Source organism: Cupressus sempervirens, chromosome 10 (assembly GCF_028749045.1).
Source record: "Cupressus sempervirens isolate cs-2001-9-10 chromosome 10, ASM2874904v1, whole genome shotgun sequence".
Classification (NCBI taxonomy): domain Eukaryota; kingdom Viridiplantae; phylum Streptophyta; class Pinopsida; order Cupressales; family Cupressaceae; genus Cupressus; species Cupressus sempervirens.
The window spans coordinates 850,160,608-850,180,429 of NC_143127.1; positions in this window are offsets into that span (position 1 = coordinate 850,160,608).

The following is a 19,822-nucleotide window of genomic DNA, read 5'->3' on the forward strand; positions in this document are numbered from 1 at the left end:
CACATATCCTTATGGGTATTGAAGTACTGGAATGACATAATGTCCTTTTTATGGATCAACAGTTGTCCGTCTCTTATGAGAATCGTAAACTTAATTTTAGAAATCTCTAAGGAAGCAGATACCTATGACATAATATGAAAATGTATAAGTTTACATCTAAACCTAGTAAGTTGCCTCATACACACCTTTGAGAAATCTCTCCATTTCTATCCTTCCAGAGGACCGACAAAATTTCACATGAAAGGACAGGATGAACTTATTAGTATTCAAATCAAAAGACTCTACAAAATGAGCTAGAATTTCACTCCGAGAAAGCCCCAGACAACTATTCCAAAGAATAGGGAACCAAAAAAGATTGACCACATACCACAAGCATACCTGCACTCAAAAAAAGATGTTCATAAGTTTCAGGGACAAAGAAGATACCACAATTAATAGACTCAACCCCAACAGAAGACAACGTGTAACCAACAACCAACTTTTTGAACAAGAAGAGGTAACGAAACCAAGATTCTTTTGGTTCACTGGGAGAATGAAAACAAAAAGTTCGAAGACAAGAGTGTCACCTAGAGTCAAACCAGTCAAGGCCCAACATTGGTTAACCCTATGGAAGATAGAGCAATCATCTTTTAACATGTTATAAATATGCTTACTAGACACATCAAAGAAAATAGTACCATCATTCCATTCATCCTAATATTAAATGAACAGTCTTTTAAAAACCCAACCTTTGGCCCAATGATGTAAAGTGGGGCTGTCGTTTTGTGTACCATTTCAAATTCTATAATTTGGATTGCATAGATATGGGTTTAACTATGATCACACATTTTGAGGATTTTAATTTTAGTTGATAATTTAATCGGGGAGTATATTATCATCCTGAACTAATAAGCTACGCAACCTTTTCATTTCGCTTTGACTGGACTTCAACACGACTTTATGAAGCACTGGTAGCTCAAAATCAATACCCACTTTATTTTACCTGGGAAAGCTTTGGAAATGGATGCTCAGAATCAATCAACTCTTGAAATTGAGGATTCTAGAACCAGAGGAATTGATAATTGTGATGAGATGGAAACAGTTGAGCTGTTTTCATCAACTCCTATGCTCAAATGGACCCATCAGCTCACCAGTGGCGGGTTAAGAGTGAGTGGGATAATTGGTATAGTATTTTCTGTAACAATTCACAAATTGATGTTGACTGTAGACATGATCCCAATCCTAAATATATCAGCCGGTCTGTTTGGGTATTTCTTCATCAGGCTCTAGACATCCTTGCTGTCCAGCCTTGGAATTCACAGTTAGCCATTCACTAGACAGGAAAATACTGTAGTACAGACATGTGTGGTCTCATGTGCTTTTATTACATTCAGTGATAAGCAATCTGCAATTAGTAGTTGTACAAATTAATAAAATAAACACACAAGATTCGAGCAGCTTAGTTACTCAATACAGTTGGAAGACATTAACTTTCCACAATTCATTTGATTTGGAAGAATTGTTTCTGGGTTCAACAGCGTGATAAATTATGTATCAATGTTTTAAGATCGTTTTCTTTTCTTATAGCACCTAATCATCTTGACAATAGATCATGGGGTGTGATTTGAAATGATGACGCAAAAATTATCACATGATCTAATCTAGAAACAGTTCTTTGAAATGCTCAATACAGGTTAATTGTGTTAATTTCTTTGATATTCTGAAGCATTCAAAACATCAATGATTACTACTTTAATTAGCAAACAAAAGAAACTATGTAAATTATTTAATTCTCCAAGCTCTATTGAGTGCTTGCAAAAGGATGACCCTATAAGAATCTTTGGCATGAAGAATGGAAGAAGTATGATGTGTTGTCTTTGATGGCCAAAAGTATGTAATTGGCAAAATGTGTGACAACCGGTCAAAGGAAGAAGAAGATGAAGGAAGTCGACTGCAACCAGTTACAAGTTTCACTGGCATATACTGGCATATCCACGATGGCACAAGCAGTTTGGAGTAAGTTTGAGTTGATTTGAGTCATAAACACAGAGTCACCAACGATGTGACAGAAGGTAAAAGCGAAACAGTGGAAGTAGGCAAGGACGAAAGGCCACCATTGGTTCATGATAGGACTCGTAGAGCTACCAATCTAGACCCTAAGCGTAGGAATCATGGATCTCCTATGAATGAAGCAGGCATGGAATTCAAATTTTGAATTCAAGAGAGTAGGATAATCTGGTCATGGGTAACTGTGCCCTGATAACGAAGAAAGAGTATATACAACTAAACCAGTCATAGTTGTATGGTGTGGTTAAAGGTTATTGCTACTACGAAAGAAGGAGAGAACTGAGAACAAAGAACTCAGAAAGAAGAAAACTAGAAGAGGTAACAGTTGCACAGAAAGAGAGAAGGAATAGCGATAGGCTATTGTGGACAACCAAGGGAGAAGTGAGAACAAAGCACTCACCAAGCAAGTAGGAAGATCAGTGTATCTTCGAGGAGACAACAAAGATCTACATGGCAAACCAGTGCCACATTCAAGGTCAAAAAACTTAGTATGCTTTATTACCAGTGCATCTATTTGTAAGCTCTTAACAGAGCAAGCTTATTGTAAAATCCTCTAACAAAGTGTCTCTCAGAACGAGATTTGTAAATCCTCTAATCAGCTAGCTCTCACAAAGCTTTTATAACCGTGACAGGTTGCAGGCACTCCTAATAGGGCGCACTTCCAGAAGAAGCACTTGTAGCTCTTGATAGGGCACCCCTTTACATGTATTATAAGGGTTAGTGGGTATATCATCCTCACTGTGGTTTTCATCCTCTCATCGAGGGTTTCCACATACAAAAATATTTGTGTCAATTTGATGATCCTGATTCTATAAAGTGGGTTGCATTGAGGTTAGTTGAAACAGTAAGAAGAACAATCGGTTTAGTGGACGGTACTAATTCAATCCCCCTCTCTGTACCGGTTGGGACTAACAGAGGATATGGGCTTTACTTGACTGGCATGGATGAGCAAATCTATAAAGTGGTTGGAAGGGAGTATCCTGGAAACAGGGCTGAGGATGTCAAAAATCCGGCATTGGGTTGAATTTTTGCTTTCCTATTTATCAGCTTCCAAGGAATCTTTGTGCTGGTTCTCGTGAGAAAGGTGCTTTAATCTTTTTGTTTTTTACCTATTTCTATTCCAAACATGTAGTCTATTTCATATAAAAGGAGCTGATATGCCCTGCAGATCGTGATTATTGGGGAAACCTGGGTTTATAGCCTGGTCTGAGCATAGAGAGACCAGTTATGGAGTATCTCTTCTCAGTTTTTGCAAGCCTACTTCCAAGGACCATCATTCCTCACACTTCACTTGTTTTAACCTACAAGTTCAACGGCCTAGCAACATGGCCTCTGAGCACAGTCGTCCAACAGGGTTTGAACCTTGGTGACTGCCTCATCAACAAAGTGTTTACACCATGACACAAAATGTTTAAAACTCAGCTAAAATTAAATTGACTTTCTAATCAGCTGCATATTGCTATTAAATACAGTCCAATCTATGCATCAGGGAATGGAAAGAGAGATTAGCTAATCCCAGGTTTTACACATTAAAAGAAACCAGCAAAATTCACCAAACTCCAAACCCACCTAATTGTTCATTTACCCTCTGAATATACATTGCCTTAAGCAGTTCCTATTTCTGAAGAATTATTGACCATCAGGGGTTTGGTAGACATGTAGGTGATTGGAACGCTTTAGCAGGAATGCTGCAAGAAAATATTGATTCATCACCTCTATATAGAAGGCAATTTCAGGAGCTATTTTCTTTGCATAGAGTTATGGATCCAAGATAAGCTCACACCATCTAAGAAGTTGGGAAACGGAGATGAGAGAAAATAGATGATTCATGCCTGTGAGTGTGCAGTCTGAACTGAGGTTGAGGATAAAATGCATGTGATACTTCATTGCCCAATGATTCAGTAACAACAAATGATTCCATATCTTTTTAGATCAGTCAATAAGGGTTCCAGTGGGTCTTTCCATAAAGAAGAAAACGGTCATTCTTAAACATCACACATTAAGGGAGAAAATTAAGCTTGAGAAAAGCAAGTCAACATTGACTATTTAACATTTTTAGCCTAAGAATTAAGTCTTAGTGAAATGTTTAAGCTGGCTGCATGAACGGAGCTTTACCCTACCAATCTCATTTTCTCGAGACTTCCCAGATTCATTAGCAATCCCAATTTGTGCATACCCAATAATTATTGGAGTCAATAACACCTCGTTATGTTGAAGCATTTCACTGCAAAGGCTTAGGAGGGGATCATACTATCATTTACCGGTACTAGTGATTCATTAAATTTCTTGTGTGGGGAAATGAAGGGACATGGAGATAGAGTTTTTAGAAATGACAAATTTCCTTAAACCAAGATCTCAAACAACACACATAGTTTCTTAATCCTTTCACATTTTCGATGCATGTCTGCCTGAGGGCCAAACGTACAATAATAGCGTCCATTATCATTGGTAGTAGCAGTATTCTTAAACAACCTTGGACACCTAACCCTGAAAATCACACCAAGAATGGAGAGAACGTTGTGAGCGCTAGCAATTTCTACTCTTACAGTATTGCTAAGTCCAGGGATTCTAATGCCCTTCAGATCAAACTAGTCTGTAGGACTTTGCAACATGCATCACGTTACCTTCCCAGCATCGTTACAAAATATACTAATTGTAGTTTTAGGTGAAGTCATTATGAAAGATTTATTTTATTTACCAGATTTTTGTTTTCAGATTTAATTGTCTATGTATCTTTTTGCCGATGCTAAAATACATAAATGGAATTCAGAAATAAAATCTTGGTTTATAAATGGATTGCAGAAATCTGAGAATGTTATTCTATCTGTCTTGATGCAATTGATTTGCATATTATTGTAAAGAAAAATTATGCATGCTATTTTAACATTTTAGATCATATTTTATATTTGATAAATTGTTAATTCATCAAAATAATCTTGAAATCAAAATTGTTATTAATGCTGAAAACATTCTGTTTGTTTTTTTATTTCAAATCTTTATGACTATTGAGTGTTGGTTCTGAAATTTCTAATGAAATAAAAAGTGAAATAAGGTAGTAATCCTTCATATACTACATGAAAGAAAAAAAATTGTTTCAGTTAAATTCTTAAAATAAAATAAAGATATGAAAAGACTGAAGTTTCTTAAATTGAATAAATTGTTGACATATTTGGGAGACTTCTAAGAAGACTTACAAATTATTTCTTTAGAGTTTAGTTCTTCATGTTTCAGTTTGAAAATATTTTTAAAGTTTTTTTGGTGTTAAATTTGTATTTGAAAAATCTTTTGAGTAATATTAATGTCATATTATTTAATTTAGTAATAGTTTTTCCATAATAGTCATGTTTTATTTTTTTGATTTTTTTTAAAGATATGGTATAAGAAAAAATAAATTTGTTTTTGATAAAGATAGCAAGGAAGGACTCTGAACCCATAGAATAACAACATATTATAAATAGATAGTAGTGCCTTTGGCCATTACAACCAAATGATGAGTTAAAGCAGCATTAACCACCAAGACCACCCAAACCTTAAGACAAAATTATCAAAAATAATAGAGTTCTTAAACATACTATCTAAACTAGAGACCTCTTGTAGATTATGAACATAATTAAAGTTCATAAAGTACTTAAAGTTTAAACAACAAGAAACATTGTTGTAGCGAGAGTTTGAACACAAATAACATAAGTCTTATAACTTCTAAAAATCATAAACAAGAAGTAACCTTGTAACTAAAGAAACCTAAAAACAAAACCCAACACGTAGTGTCTAGTTATCTAGATTATCCCTTTTTTATGGCCTCCCAATCTTTAGCTAGCTTATTGAGTTCATCTATCTAGTCAGTGAGGTTGCACAATCCTTGATCTTCACTTTGAATATTCTTTTTTGTCCCTCCAAACTTCTTCAACCTGCTCTTACCTACGAAGACTCCAAAGAGAGTCTTTTCCATCATTTCTTGTTGAATTCTGCATATAGTGGACATCATGAGGTCGCACTCAATGTTGGAAGTTGCTTCAATGTACATTTTGTTCAAAGAAGTAATCCTTCTCCGCGGGTTATCCATACAAGTCATTAGGTTCTTTTCCATTTCACTTAATTTAGCATCCACCAGGTCAAGAGTAGTCTTGTTATCTTTATCCTCCTTTTCTGTATTCATATTATCTTGGTTTTGATTTTTTGTATTCATATTATCTTGGTTTTGATTTGCTCAAAGAGGAAAGCAAGTAAAATAGAACATTTATTTTTCTCCATTACGCAGAAGGTTAAGCAGAGGGAAATGGTAAGTATGGTAAGGATTAAATTGCCCTTCACAAGTAAAATACTTCATAACCCATAAAATAATTATAGAAAAAGGAGGGAGGAGTGATAATCTCTCATAACCATTATTAGACTTGACACTCTTTGGCTTTTCCTTGTCTTTGAAGAACCACTTATAGTAACTATATTTCCTCATACTTTTTCATGCCACACAATATCCATTACACTTGAGCCATGTCGATTCCAAAATTAGTTCAGGGGTAGTAACAAACATTAAAATCCCAATATTGAGATTTCCCTTATGCCATGAGTTAGCAAATTTAGAAAAAATGAGATAATTAAAACCTCTCATAGCATGAATGTTATAGCTCAACCCTACATTCTAAAAGTAGTTCCAAAATCTCAATATTGTGCATCAATTCATGGCATTCCCCCAGTTTCACTTTCTTCAGGGGCCCTCCCATAATTTTCACCTTACCCAATTCCTATATACCCTCTTGAATTTTGATGTTCTTCTTAACAATTTCTACAACATTACTAGAGACTTTCTATATGTTTTTCATTTTTGCCTTGTTCAAATTATCACCACTTTACTAGGACGCTTCAAGAATAGCACACTCATATAAGAGAATGGAGTGAGAGAAATTGGGCTTGAAGTTAATGATTATTATGATGCCCCAATTTAAAAGAGTTTCCTTATGTTTATTAATGTGACTTTTCACCTCACTAGCCGCACTCCAAATTTTCTCTCAAAATGGGGTAGTAAATCTAATCAAAATTAAATTGTACTTTTGATCTTTCTCGCATTTATTATATCTCTAGTGGAACTAAATACTTAGTCTATAATAAATACTATCATAAGTAGTTTTGGGTTTCTCAAAATTTAGTGGACCTTTAGATTTGGTAAATTTTTTATCTTTTAAGATGTCCTTTCTAAGTTTAGTGTCCTTAGTGAATCTCTTAACAAACAATAAATCCTCAGAGCTATTAACTTTATCTTTCTTGCCAACCTTCAAATTGAAACTAGAGAAGGTCTTATTGATAATAGAATTTTGACTAATGTTTTGTATATTGCCTAAGTGCCTTTTTCAGATCTTCATGGATAAAATATAAAGCCAACTCAAATCCTTAACATAATCCTTGTACAATTTTGACTATGTATCATTTAATAGGATGATTTTTAAATCCTTTAGGCAATCTCTACCATTTACCTACTTCCCTTCTGGATAGTTCAACCCCCAATTTTCCAGATAATCAATAGATTTATTACATTCTCTAAGTGTATGTTGAACTTTTGCATTTGTGAAAGTAGCCAACCTTCTCATGTAGTCTTCCATTAGACTTAAGAATTTACAAGGACATCTAGCCTTTCTTTGAAGGACATCAACATTGAGCTTAGAAATCGTTTCCATCATAATTTTCTCTGCCCCATAATCCTAGTGAGTTTTGACTCCTTGTCACATAGCTAGACCTTCAATATAGTTATTAGAGTTCACTTTGATATTCTTAGCAAAAACCACTATCATTTCCCCTTTGTTGTTTCTCACTGAACCTCATATTCATGAAATTCCATGGTTTCCCTTAGAGAAACCATCAAAATTGCATTCCAACTAGTTAGTATCAAGTGGGTACCATTTAATTTCTTTCCTCTTCGATATACTATTCCAATTCAAATTGATGAGGCTTTGGTTGATATTCGAGTTATGTTTTTTTCTAGTATCAATAATAGAAATAAATGAAATCTCTTAGGATAAGTAGCATCATTGACATTCTCCCTAATGATCTTTTTACTATGTCGAACAAGGCCTAAATTGGTTTTCTCTTTTGTTTGAAACTCTTATTATCCCTCTATTTCCACAAATTACAAGCCATGGTAGGAATGATCTAAAGCCAAAGATTGATGAGAATGGGATGAGACAAGAGGGGAGTTATTCCATAGGTAGATCATTTGGGGAACAATTCTTGGCATGACCCATTAAATTTGAAGAGTCTGCAACACTAATCCCCAAAATTCATAAGAAAAAGCACATCGAATAAATATGTGATCAATGGACTCCTCCTCTTTTTCACATATAACACATTTGTTAGGGAGAAAAAACACCTCTTCTAGACAAATTATCTAGAGTAAGAATTTTTTGTAAGAAACCACCCACCAAAAGAACTTGATCTTAGGAGTGAGCTTCAGAAAAAAAACCATATTCCATAGAGGGTTTTTGTCAACATTCATCCCTTGAGATAGAAGGCAGTTCTAATAGAGATAGAATTATTATTAGTATGTTTCTAGATCCATCTATCATTTGTGTTTGAATAAAACAACAAAGTACTAGGGAGCATCGTCACCAAATCACTAACATCGTCCCTTATAATGTTATGGATTCTTCTCAATCCTCTACGCCTTTGCCAAAGCTCAATTAAATCAATCCATTTAACTTTTTCCTCCTTTCACTCCAAGTAATTCTCCACATTTTCTCCTAAAGTTCTAACAAGCCAATTTTGGATATTAGAGTTTGGGAAAACATCCTTAAGTTGACTTTCCTCCTTCCACATAGCCAACCAAAAGAAGGATTCCCTGCCATTATCAATTAACCTTCTACTTCCCCTTCTAAGAATACACGTAGTTTTTCTTAATGGAATTCCACAAAGGGGAGCATCCATTCATGTTATTCTCATCAAGAAAGGAGTCATCTGGGCCATAAGACAAGTACTTGGCTCTTAAAATTCTAGTCCATTCCTTTTTTCCTTCAAGAAGATGCCAACCAACTTTAGTTATGAGTGCTTTATTCATTTCTTTAATTCTTTTGATACCTAGGCCTCCCTCAATCTTACGTTTCCACACCTTATCCCAAGCGACAAGCTACGTTTTTCTTTTTTCCTCAATTCTCATCCATAGGAAGGTGTTCTGAATTATTTCTAAAGTCTGCACTTCCTTTCTAGGCATGATTTCCATGGACATAATGTATATCGGAACACTTTGGAGGCAAGCTTTGAGGAGTTGAAGTTTTCCACCTAGACTTAGGAGTTTCCCTTTCTAACCAAGTTTCTTGTGGGATCTTTCAACTAAACTATTCTAAAAAGATGGAGGAGGCTTTCCAAGGAAGAACATAAGCCCCAAATAAATGTCAGGGATAGAAGATATATCAAAATTTAAAATAGATGATATATGTACTTGCATTTCTCTCTTAGTATTAAAGAAGAATAATTCACTCTTTTGGAGGTTTATGTGTTGATCCAAGACCATAGCTTAATTAACTAGTAGGGACTTCCATCTTTCAACTTCTGAAATGAGAGCTTCTCTAAAGATGATCGTATCATCAACAATTTATTGATGGGTGGAAGGAGGGAGTCTAGAAGCATCTCTCACACCTTTTAGGAATTGATTAAAGATGAGTTTACTAAAATTTCTACCTAGAACTTCAACAACCAATATGAAGAGGTAAGGGGACGAAGGATCTCCTTGCCTTAGAACTTTACTAGAAGAGAAAAATAAGGGGCTCCATTAACTAGCACATCATACTTCATGGATCAAACACAACTCATAATCATTTTGAGGAATTTTCCTTTGAGCCTAGATTCTCTTAGCACTTCTTCAAGAAAAGTCCATTTGACCCTATCATAGGCTTTAGAGATATCTAATTTAAGATCCATAGCAGCTTTTTTGTTTGAGTCCATAGAGTGAATTGACTTGTGAATCATAATAATTGCATCCATTATATTTCTTCCTAAAATAAAACCTTTATGGTGTTTAGACACGAACTTACTCAGAATGAGTTTTAGCTTGTTGATGACCTTAGATATAATTTTATAATTGTGTTACACAAGCTTATAGGTCTAAAGTCTTACATAGAGGTAGGGTTATCCTTCTTAGGTATAAGGGAAATATAAGTATTATTCATACTTTCCACCATGGATCTAGTTCTAAAGAAATGACTAACAACCTTAAAGACATCACCACCCACAATGTCAGAGTAGTCTTGAAAGAAAGTACAAGGTAACCATTCAAGCGAAGAGATTTGAAATCTTGAAAGAAGAAGGTCGCCAACCTAACTTTCTTAAAGCTAACCTTGGATGAAAGCGCAGAGTTGTCCTCTTTCGAAACCAACAAAGGAATACAACTGAGTAGGTCACATGAGTCATCAAGGGTCTAATTAAGGCTTCCCACTTTCATACAATAATTGATTTCCTTTGTGTTAATATATTCCTCCTCATTCACCATTGATCCATCTACAGTACATAGGGATCTTATTATGTTTTTAAAACAATGTTTCATAGTAGCTTGGTGGAAAAACCTAGTATTTATATCTCTTTTAGTAAGTCATTGAACTCTAGAATTTTTATCCTAGAAAACCTCTTCCTATTTTGAGAGTTTCTACCATTGATCTCTAAGACTTCTTTCCATAACTCCTAACTCTCCATCCTCATAATTAGTTTCCATTTGACTTTGCATCCTCTCCAATCTACCACTCAAATCAAATTTTCTTTCAAAAATATTTCCAAATGAGTTCTTATTCCATTTCTCAACTTTATTTTTAATTTCTTTTAGGTTTGAGCACACATTTATCATAGGGGAGGCCATCATCAAACTATTCCACTAGAAGTCTATGAGATCTCTTAGGAAAGGGTGGGATATCCACATACTCTCAAATATAAAAGGAGAGGAAACCCTTCGTCCATTTCATCATGATAGCATTGTGATCTAAACCCATCCTAGTGATAACACTATGCAAGAAATCATCTAGATTGCTCCAGTTTGACAACAACATAAATCTATCTAGTCTCACCTGAGTAAGTCTATTGCCCTGTCTATGATTAGTCCAAGTGAATTAATGTCCAACAAAATCAAGATCAATAAGGCTAGAGTTAAGCATGAACTTCCCAAGATCCACCATACTATCAGAATAGTCATCATTAACCACAAGTTTCTCCAAAGGATAGAGAGAAGATTAAAATCTCCCACCACCATCCATTTAGTATTAGGATTATTTTCCATAAGGTTAGTTAAAGAAGACCAAAATATTTTTTGTTATCTTTGTTGTTAGGAGCATAAATGTTCACTAGGTTCCAAGACCAACCAATAGTAATATCATGATAGGTTAAAAAAAGAGTATTAGGGGAAGAATGAAGAAAAGTACTTGAGATTTTGTTCTTGTTCCACATGATAGCCATTCCTCCAAATGCTCCTAAAGATTCCACTGATACTCAAACTGCATTTGGCTAGACTTTTTTTGCCACTCTATCAAATCCTTCCTTCTATAATTTTATTTCTTGAATAAGTATTGCATCTTCTTTCACTTCCTATAAGGCACACTTGAGCATGTGTTTCTTTTCCATACTATTAAGACCTCTTAGATTCCAAGATTTTTTTTTCATTTAAAGCAAAATTTATAGAAGCTAGAACCAACACTTAGCTAGATAATATAAGAGACTAGCAAATTGAGCCTCCAACCTTAGTTGTTCCCTTGTGAGTCCCTAACACTGGTGCCAAACTGGCTCCACCAGTATTGTTGCTAGGGTTTTTGAGGGCTAACAATTTTCCTTCCCCTTTGACAACTTTCCCGTCTCTTCCAATTTCCATTTTATTCTTCTTCTTGATTTTTTTGTCAAGTGCTTTCTATTCAAATTCCTCAAAAAATCAATCACTCTCTTCAAAAAAACATAAGAAGAAGGGTTATAAAGGGATTTGCGAGCCCACACCTATTCCTTGGATATGAAGGTAACAACATGCTCCAGGAAACTCAGAGAGATAGGGGGAACAACACCATAGAAATACAAGAAAGGAGGCCAAGGTTGTTCCCTACAAGGGAACCTTTCAAGCCCTTGGTAGGAGAAAGAGAATTCCCTGGGGCATTACTAACAACATCATCTAGGATTTTCTACTACAAATGGTTAAGAAAACCTAGGGATCTCACAATGGGGTCCTTAGGGGAAGAAGGCAGTGGTTGTTTACCAGGGTAAAAAGAGAGATCCCTTTTATGGGGGAGGGGGGTTAGATAAAGGCAGAGGGATAGGTGCTCTAACTTTGGATGCTACAAAAACATAATCCCTTGAGTTGAAAGGACACAAAATACTTTAATTGGCCAAACCTTTTTCATTTTACACAAAACATTTTTTTTCCTCATATTCTAGAGACTAAACAAAAGAGCCTAGCTTAGAGTCTAAAGTAAAGGTAGGAAAATACTTGTTAATAGTGACACTTACACATTTTCTACCAAAAAGTAGGTGATATTTTGAATACATGATCTTATCAACTAATAGGAGGGCACCAAAGGATGCCACAATACCTCTTAAGACCTTGTTGTTCCATAACTCTCAAGATAGACTAGGGAGCCTGACTCATGTGTGAACCACTACCCCAAGGTCAACTGCAAGGTCTAGTTTAGGCTTCCATTTACAAATCATTAAACTATAGAATTCACCCCTATAGGCCAAGGCCTATTTGATAGAATAGAAATGAGATCTTCTTGATACAAAATTTAAACAAGAGCATTCCACCAACCAAGGCATTAACTTTGATGCTTCCCTTGAGGGACCAACTAGAGGTAGCCCATTTTTGAAGTTTTTCTATAGAGGGTTGAAACAAGAGAAGTATCCCATAATTTCCATTTCCTTTACAACCTCTTTCAAGATATCATTTGGGACACTAATAGTAGTGCCCTTCATTGAGAAAGAGCCTTTTTCTAGTGAGTTAACTAGAATGGAGGAAGAGGCTTCACCAACAAATTTAAAGGCAAATGAGACTCCTAATGTAATAAGGGATGTCTGAACCTTATTACCTTCAAGTACTATCTTGTTGGTAACCTCCAAAGTTGGGGAGCTTCTAGAAAAATTATTCTAGTCTTTGGTTTCCAAGTTAACATCTTCCTCATAAGGCTTTGGCTAGACCTTGCTTGCCACAATCAAAGATGAGGCATCACATGTTAGAAATAGGAAATATTAAGAGGGGTAGTGATTAGTATTCCATAAACTTTTTCCCAACTATGGCTATCTTTAACAATCTTAAAAATGCATGTGTATATATTAAAAAATAAACATAGCAATAACACAATGCAACTCATAACACCATTATTTGTTAACCAGGGAAATCTTGGCCAAGGGAAAACCCTAGTGGGGATGGTACCCACAAATCACTAATGAAAAGTATCTTGTGAAAGATATTGATCCTATTAGGAGCCTATTCGATCTGTATAGTGTCTCATTCCTTGTTAGAGGACTAGGCCTTGCTTGTAGCCTCAACCCTGTTAGGAGTAGTTATTATAATTACAAAATGTATGCAAGATTAGCCCACTATGCAAATATGTAGTTACAATGATATATGCTATACACAAAAGCCCTATTAGGAGTAGTTATTATAATTACAAAATGTATGCAAGATTAGCCCACTATGCAAACATGTAGTTACATTGATATATGCTATACACAAAAGGATTAGATAGATAAACATTTTGACAATGTTGATATCTGCAATATATAATTCATCCTTTGTAGCTCTCTACACACAACTTCACATATATTGATATTTATCTACTCTAACATCAAATTTACATCATAATATAATAGCTTCTCATCACAAAAACATTACACAACTTCACATCCGAAACTTTGTCCTTTATACTAAGTAAGTCTATCTTGTTGGCCTTCATGTCTTCACACATGTCCCAAAAATCAAAACTAACTCTTTCCCACTTCGGGTTAACATCTAAGATTTCATCCCTAAATAGAAAAGCAATTATTTTGATAAATTAAATAATTCCTTAAAATAAATTGCCATTTTCTATACTTGGTCCTATTTTTCTTGTGCAAACCTTTGGTTGTGAAACCTTCAATATCTTCGTCTATACTACTCATAAGGACTTGCACTCTAAGATGGCACATCCTTATACCTCACTCTATGTTCCCTCAAGTGCATGTGTGGAAAAAATCTTTCTATGATCTTTGCAAACCAAAAAGGTATCTCTAGTGATAGATAAACTCTATGATACTTGGACAATTTTCTAAGTCTTCAAGTCAAAACTTAGTCATCATAACATGCTGACTTAATTCAAAAAATATATTTCCATAAATAACAAGCTTAATGCATTTCCATACTCATATCATAGCCAAATTTCCAAAAATCTTCCCCTTTGGCATTGGTGGCAACATGTGGGAAAATTGGCTAAGTCCCAAAATTGCAAAATTTCAAAATTTTGAAGTTTTCACATGGGCATACAAACTTTTTAAAATGGGGATCATTTTTTCTTATTGTATACCATCTTTACATATCATACTCCCCCTTAGTCCATACTCTACCTTATATCTCCTCATACATACAATTTTCCATACTAACAGTCCCCCTTTGACATCAATGACAAAGGTGTGTCAAAAACTATTTACAAGTCAAAATTTTGTGTCTACCTTCATTCTTCTATGATGATGGATTTGATGGCAATGCAGTACAATCATAAAAATTCTCTTTAAGTTGACCAAACCTTTTTCCATGCATCTTTGACTGAAGCTAACAATGATGACTGCGCACAAACCATAAGATGCCAATTTTGTAGCTTGAAAGTTTGGATAAGAAAAATGTTCATATGAGATCTTTATTTTTAGATAATCATCAATAAGCTTTTGTACTAGATCAATCTTTAATGAGAAATATTCTCTTAATAAAGAAAATCTCTACAATATATGCTCCTTGGATTCCTCCAATAATCCATGCTCATAACAAACCTTGTTGATTCTCTACTCCATGTCAATGAGGTGAGCATCTACCTTCCTTAGCTCACTTACCACATTCTTCAATTCATCTTCTATTTCTTTGATCTTAGTGATGAAGGTATGAATGTAGTCATGTGACAAAGAACATTTCTCAAATAGTTCATTTCCTTCATCCACACATCTTTTCAACTCTTTAATACACATGTCCAAGTTTTCTAAGTCATCTTTCACATTCTTACATACCTTTCTAAAAAGATTTTCATCATGTTTAGCTTGGTCGTTGACTATAGTAAATTCTACCAAAGTCTTAAAATGATTGTCAAACTCTTCTAATACTTTGGTTTCCTTCTTTTGTGGATTGCTAACTAATCTAAATGTTTAACAAACTTTCCATTTGTTCTATCATTTTCTCAAGAATCTCTTGAGTTCCTTTTATTCCCTTAATCTTCTCTATAATCCAACTGGTAGCCAATGTCAATAACTAACTAAGCGTGTCAATCTTAGGGTCTTCTACTGATGCTAGTGGTGTACTACTCATCATACTAGCTATCAAAGATTCTAATGGGGACTTTGATGAACTAGGTGTCTCTCTACTTGGCTCTTTGATGGGTGTATCCAACTAATCTTGTAGACTTTGATTTTCCCTCTTTGTTAGCTATAGGGGATGATCATCAATAGTGTCCTTTTGCTGTCATGATTAATCTATTTATTGAGTGTTCTTTTTTGTTTTGAGCTCATCTTCCTATCGTGTGACAATGATTTCCTTCTCTTTTCAAGTATGTCTTACCTGAGGTGTAAAATGAGATGTTTCTTATACAATTATCCTCCAATCAATGTGTAACTTGAGGTCTACATTCTTGAGTGTTTCATCCATTATGGCTAGATGTTCTAATTTCACTTTGTCATCCTTCTTGTTCTCATCATTAGAAATTGGATAGTCAACCAAATTCCTCCAGCTAAATTATCAATAATATTTCCTTGATCCTTAAATGGATCCTCGGTCTCATCCATTCTTATGTGTGTATTATCAATATTCATTTTTTCATCATTAATTGTGATATGTAGAGTCTCTCCAATGTTTACCTCTATCTCCTTGTTTTCTTGTGTCATCATAATGTCTTATTTTTCTTTTTCTTCTACCTTTGTAGTGCTAGGAGATGCTCCTCCTAACATCATATCTCCTTCCTCTTTACTAACCTCAAGTTCATCTAACATTATATTGCCTTCTAAAGTCTTCTCTAGTATAGTCATAGGTATGTCTATCTTTGATACTCTAGGTGGTTCTATTGTAGGTGGAGATATAACCTCCTCATTTCTCACCTCATCTATGTAGGCTCTTCTTCATGGCTCACACAAGATCTGATCAATAATCATCTTAGTGTCCTTAATCACTTCTTTCTTTTTTCCTCCCATGATTTTCATCACTCTCATCTTATCTTGCACATGTGGATTGAGTAAATGAATTATTCTTTCCATTTTTGCATCTTTTTTCACACTGTAGTATTTTTTCACTAATTCTTCTCACAAAGTATCTTCTTCTTTCTTTATCCTCAACCTTTCCTCATTCTTGTCATATAATTCTTTGGGTAATTCACCATGGATTATAAGAAGAGGTTTCTTAAATTTTTTCATGTCTTGAATTACTATCAATTTCAAATTTCTTTGTTCATATACGAGATATTTGTCATAAAATTTCTTGAGATGATTAAGGTTTCCTTCATTCAATAAAGAATCATTTAGATTCTCAATTATAGGTTTCCATGAAGGTTTCTTCTTATTACTTCCTTCTTGTTATTGTTGTTGATGTTGAACTTGAACAGTAGCAATTTCTCCTCTCATCCTTCCATCTTCATGTGTAGCTATAACCATCTATCCCTTTCTAGGTCCAATAGCCATTTCTTTCATTCTTTTAGGCTTGGGGAATTCTACTAGTTCTTGCTCAACCTTAGCCAAAATTGCTGACCTTGTTGAGCTAGTAGGTGTAGATGATTGAATGTGTGTTATGTTGACATCTCCTTCTTCTATAGGCTGATCTAGAATAACTATAGGTGTTGCAACAAATTGGGATGTAGGTGTAGGTGTAGAGGTAGGCCTTCAACTAACAAAGGTGGAACAAATATAATATCTTCTTGACCAATCTATTTCATTTGAGATATAATCTTCTTTACAACAAAAAAATTTTGTTGTGTCATTTGTACCTCTTCCATGATTTTCTTCATAGTAATATCTATCTTCTTTATTACGAACTTCTCAGGCTTACCTTGAAATGCCAACTACACATTTCCCTCACAAATTCCAAATCTTTCATTTTTGGGATTTGATTTTAATTTGTGAATTTCTTATGCACACCCTTCAATTACTACTTTTGTAACCTCATAACCAAGAGGGTCAACATACAATACTCTAAGTGCAATTGCCTCTATGTATGTCAAATTAGGTCTACCATAAAGCATATCTACTTCTCAACTATAGATTTTGGAATTCTTGTTCTTTACTTCATCTTTGATTGAAATGTTGTCAAAATAAGTACCATGCTGATCTCAATCTTGTCAATAGGGTGCCTCCTATACAAGCATATGATTTTGTCCATTGTATATTCTCCATTGTTTCAATCAGCTATGAGCATGAATGGAAATCTCTTCAAAAGGTGGAAAAACATGTATGTGATCAAAGACTAAAATCTAAACTATCCATTCCTTGTTTTCTTTATCCTCTCCAAGTTGTCTATCAACTAAATTCTCATAATTTCAAATAAATTCACTTTGGTTTTCTTAGCACATAACTTATATGTTGCATGCACAAATCTTGCTACTAGTTCATCACCTCTAGAGCTAGAACATAACTTTGTAGAAATAATCCTACTTACAAACCTCACATCATCTTGGTTTATCTTACTTATGACTTTGCCTCTTCGGTTGTAGGTTGATTGGGTGTTTTCAATTACAATCTTCTTGACATTCTTCTCATTCAGTGGAATTAATCCTTCATTACATAGTCCAATTACCTCATGAGTCAAATTTTTTGAAATGTCAAATACATTGTCTCCTATTCAAAATTTCTCATCATGAATTCTACTTAAGATAATCTTGGTCTATTCTTTATTGTCAAATTCATGGTAAAACATATACTTCACTACATCATTTTGACCTAGGTGTTCAAATCCATCCTTAAATTACATGTCTTGCTTGTATACCTTGTCAAATTCATTTGATATGTTGTTTTCTTCCACTATCTCAAACTTATAGTGTGCATAACTGTTAATGTCCTCCAAATAAAGTACTATGTAAAAGCTTTGTGAAAATGTGGTTTTGGGATCCTCTATTGGTGGAATAGGGTTGAACTTCAACTTAAGTCTTGGGACTTCCTTAACATTGTGTAACATATATTCTTCCATTTCAAAAGTTTAAAAACTTAATCTTGCTTCACAAATTTACTGCGTAAGAGTGTAAATAACTTTAATTTGTGATTTAGGGCTTCCTGTGCAATTACAATGAAATACTTTGACACATCTCCAAACTACAAGTACTTCGGTCTTGAATTTTCTTCTTTGTGTTCCTTAACTCTTTACTCCACAAAATGGTACTCAAATAATCAATTTCAACCATTAAATCCAACTCAATATGTTTTTTTATTAAATGTGCAAGTACACAGGTCTCAAAGGGCCTTTTTCTTTAACCAATAAACACTTTCTTGTTTGTGTACTCACATATGAACTTATAATTGTATGCACTCTTAACCATAGCTTCCTTTTAGCCTTATAAACTTTCCCCTAACTTCGTAAGACTTAATTCAACTTTGCTAGGGCTAAATGATATTATGGTATCATTTCCCCTTTACTAATCAAAGAATAAGCTACTTAGATTGATAAGGGTTTATCTACAACTATTACTAACTTTAACTTGTTTTTAGGTTTGTCACTTGTCCTATTTTCTCCCCAAACTTGTGTGCTAGCTACAATCTTAGCTTTAACAAATGTTTCATGAAAGTTCTCTACATGTTCTTCTACATTCTCTTTTTGTCTATCATTGTTATTTTCATTCCTTCTGACATTCATTACATTCCTCCTAAGGTTAGGTGTCCTCGTGTTATTCCTTATGTTGTTTGATATTCTCATGTTGTTCATACTACATAATCTTGATGTATGTCCCATGTTGTTACAAATCTAAGATGCTATCACATTTTTTTCATATCTAGGTCATAAATGACTGATTTGTACTATACAATCTCTATAAATATGTCCAATTTTTTTGCAATTATAACACACAATTCATTTTCTTATGTCATTAGTTACACCAATAGGTCTACTAGCTACAAGGATAGTACCTTGATACATATTATTATTAAATCTAGGTCTCCAACATTCACTAACTCTATTCCCATAAGCATAACAATTATAACAATAACCAAAAATAGGGTTAGTATACTTATCTATAGAGTCCTTCATGTGACCAATCTCATTCCATGAATTTATTTTTCTAGTAAATTGCCTTCTTACTTCTTTAGGTGGTTCACATTGTTTAGGTACATCTTTTGATTGCTTAGGCTCTTCTTTGTTCATATCTCCTTGTAGATGTTCAAGCTATTGGATCACAAGATCTAGTTCTTTAGTAACTTTAGATCTCTTAGATAATCCTCCTTTATAATAAATATTGACACGAAAGTTTGCATCCTTGCTTGAGGTATGACCCTCAAGCGGCCTTGTGTAACATGGAAACAACCTCCAAGTGTGGGACTTGCACTCAGAGGTTGAATCTTTAGAGAAGGCTGACTTCATTATAATTAGGATGCATCTAAACTAAAGTTTGGGAGGAAAAAGGAGATAGAATGC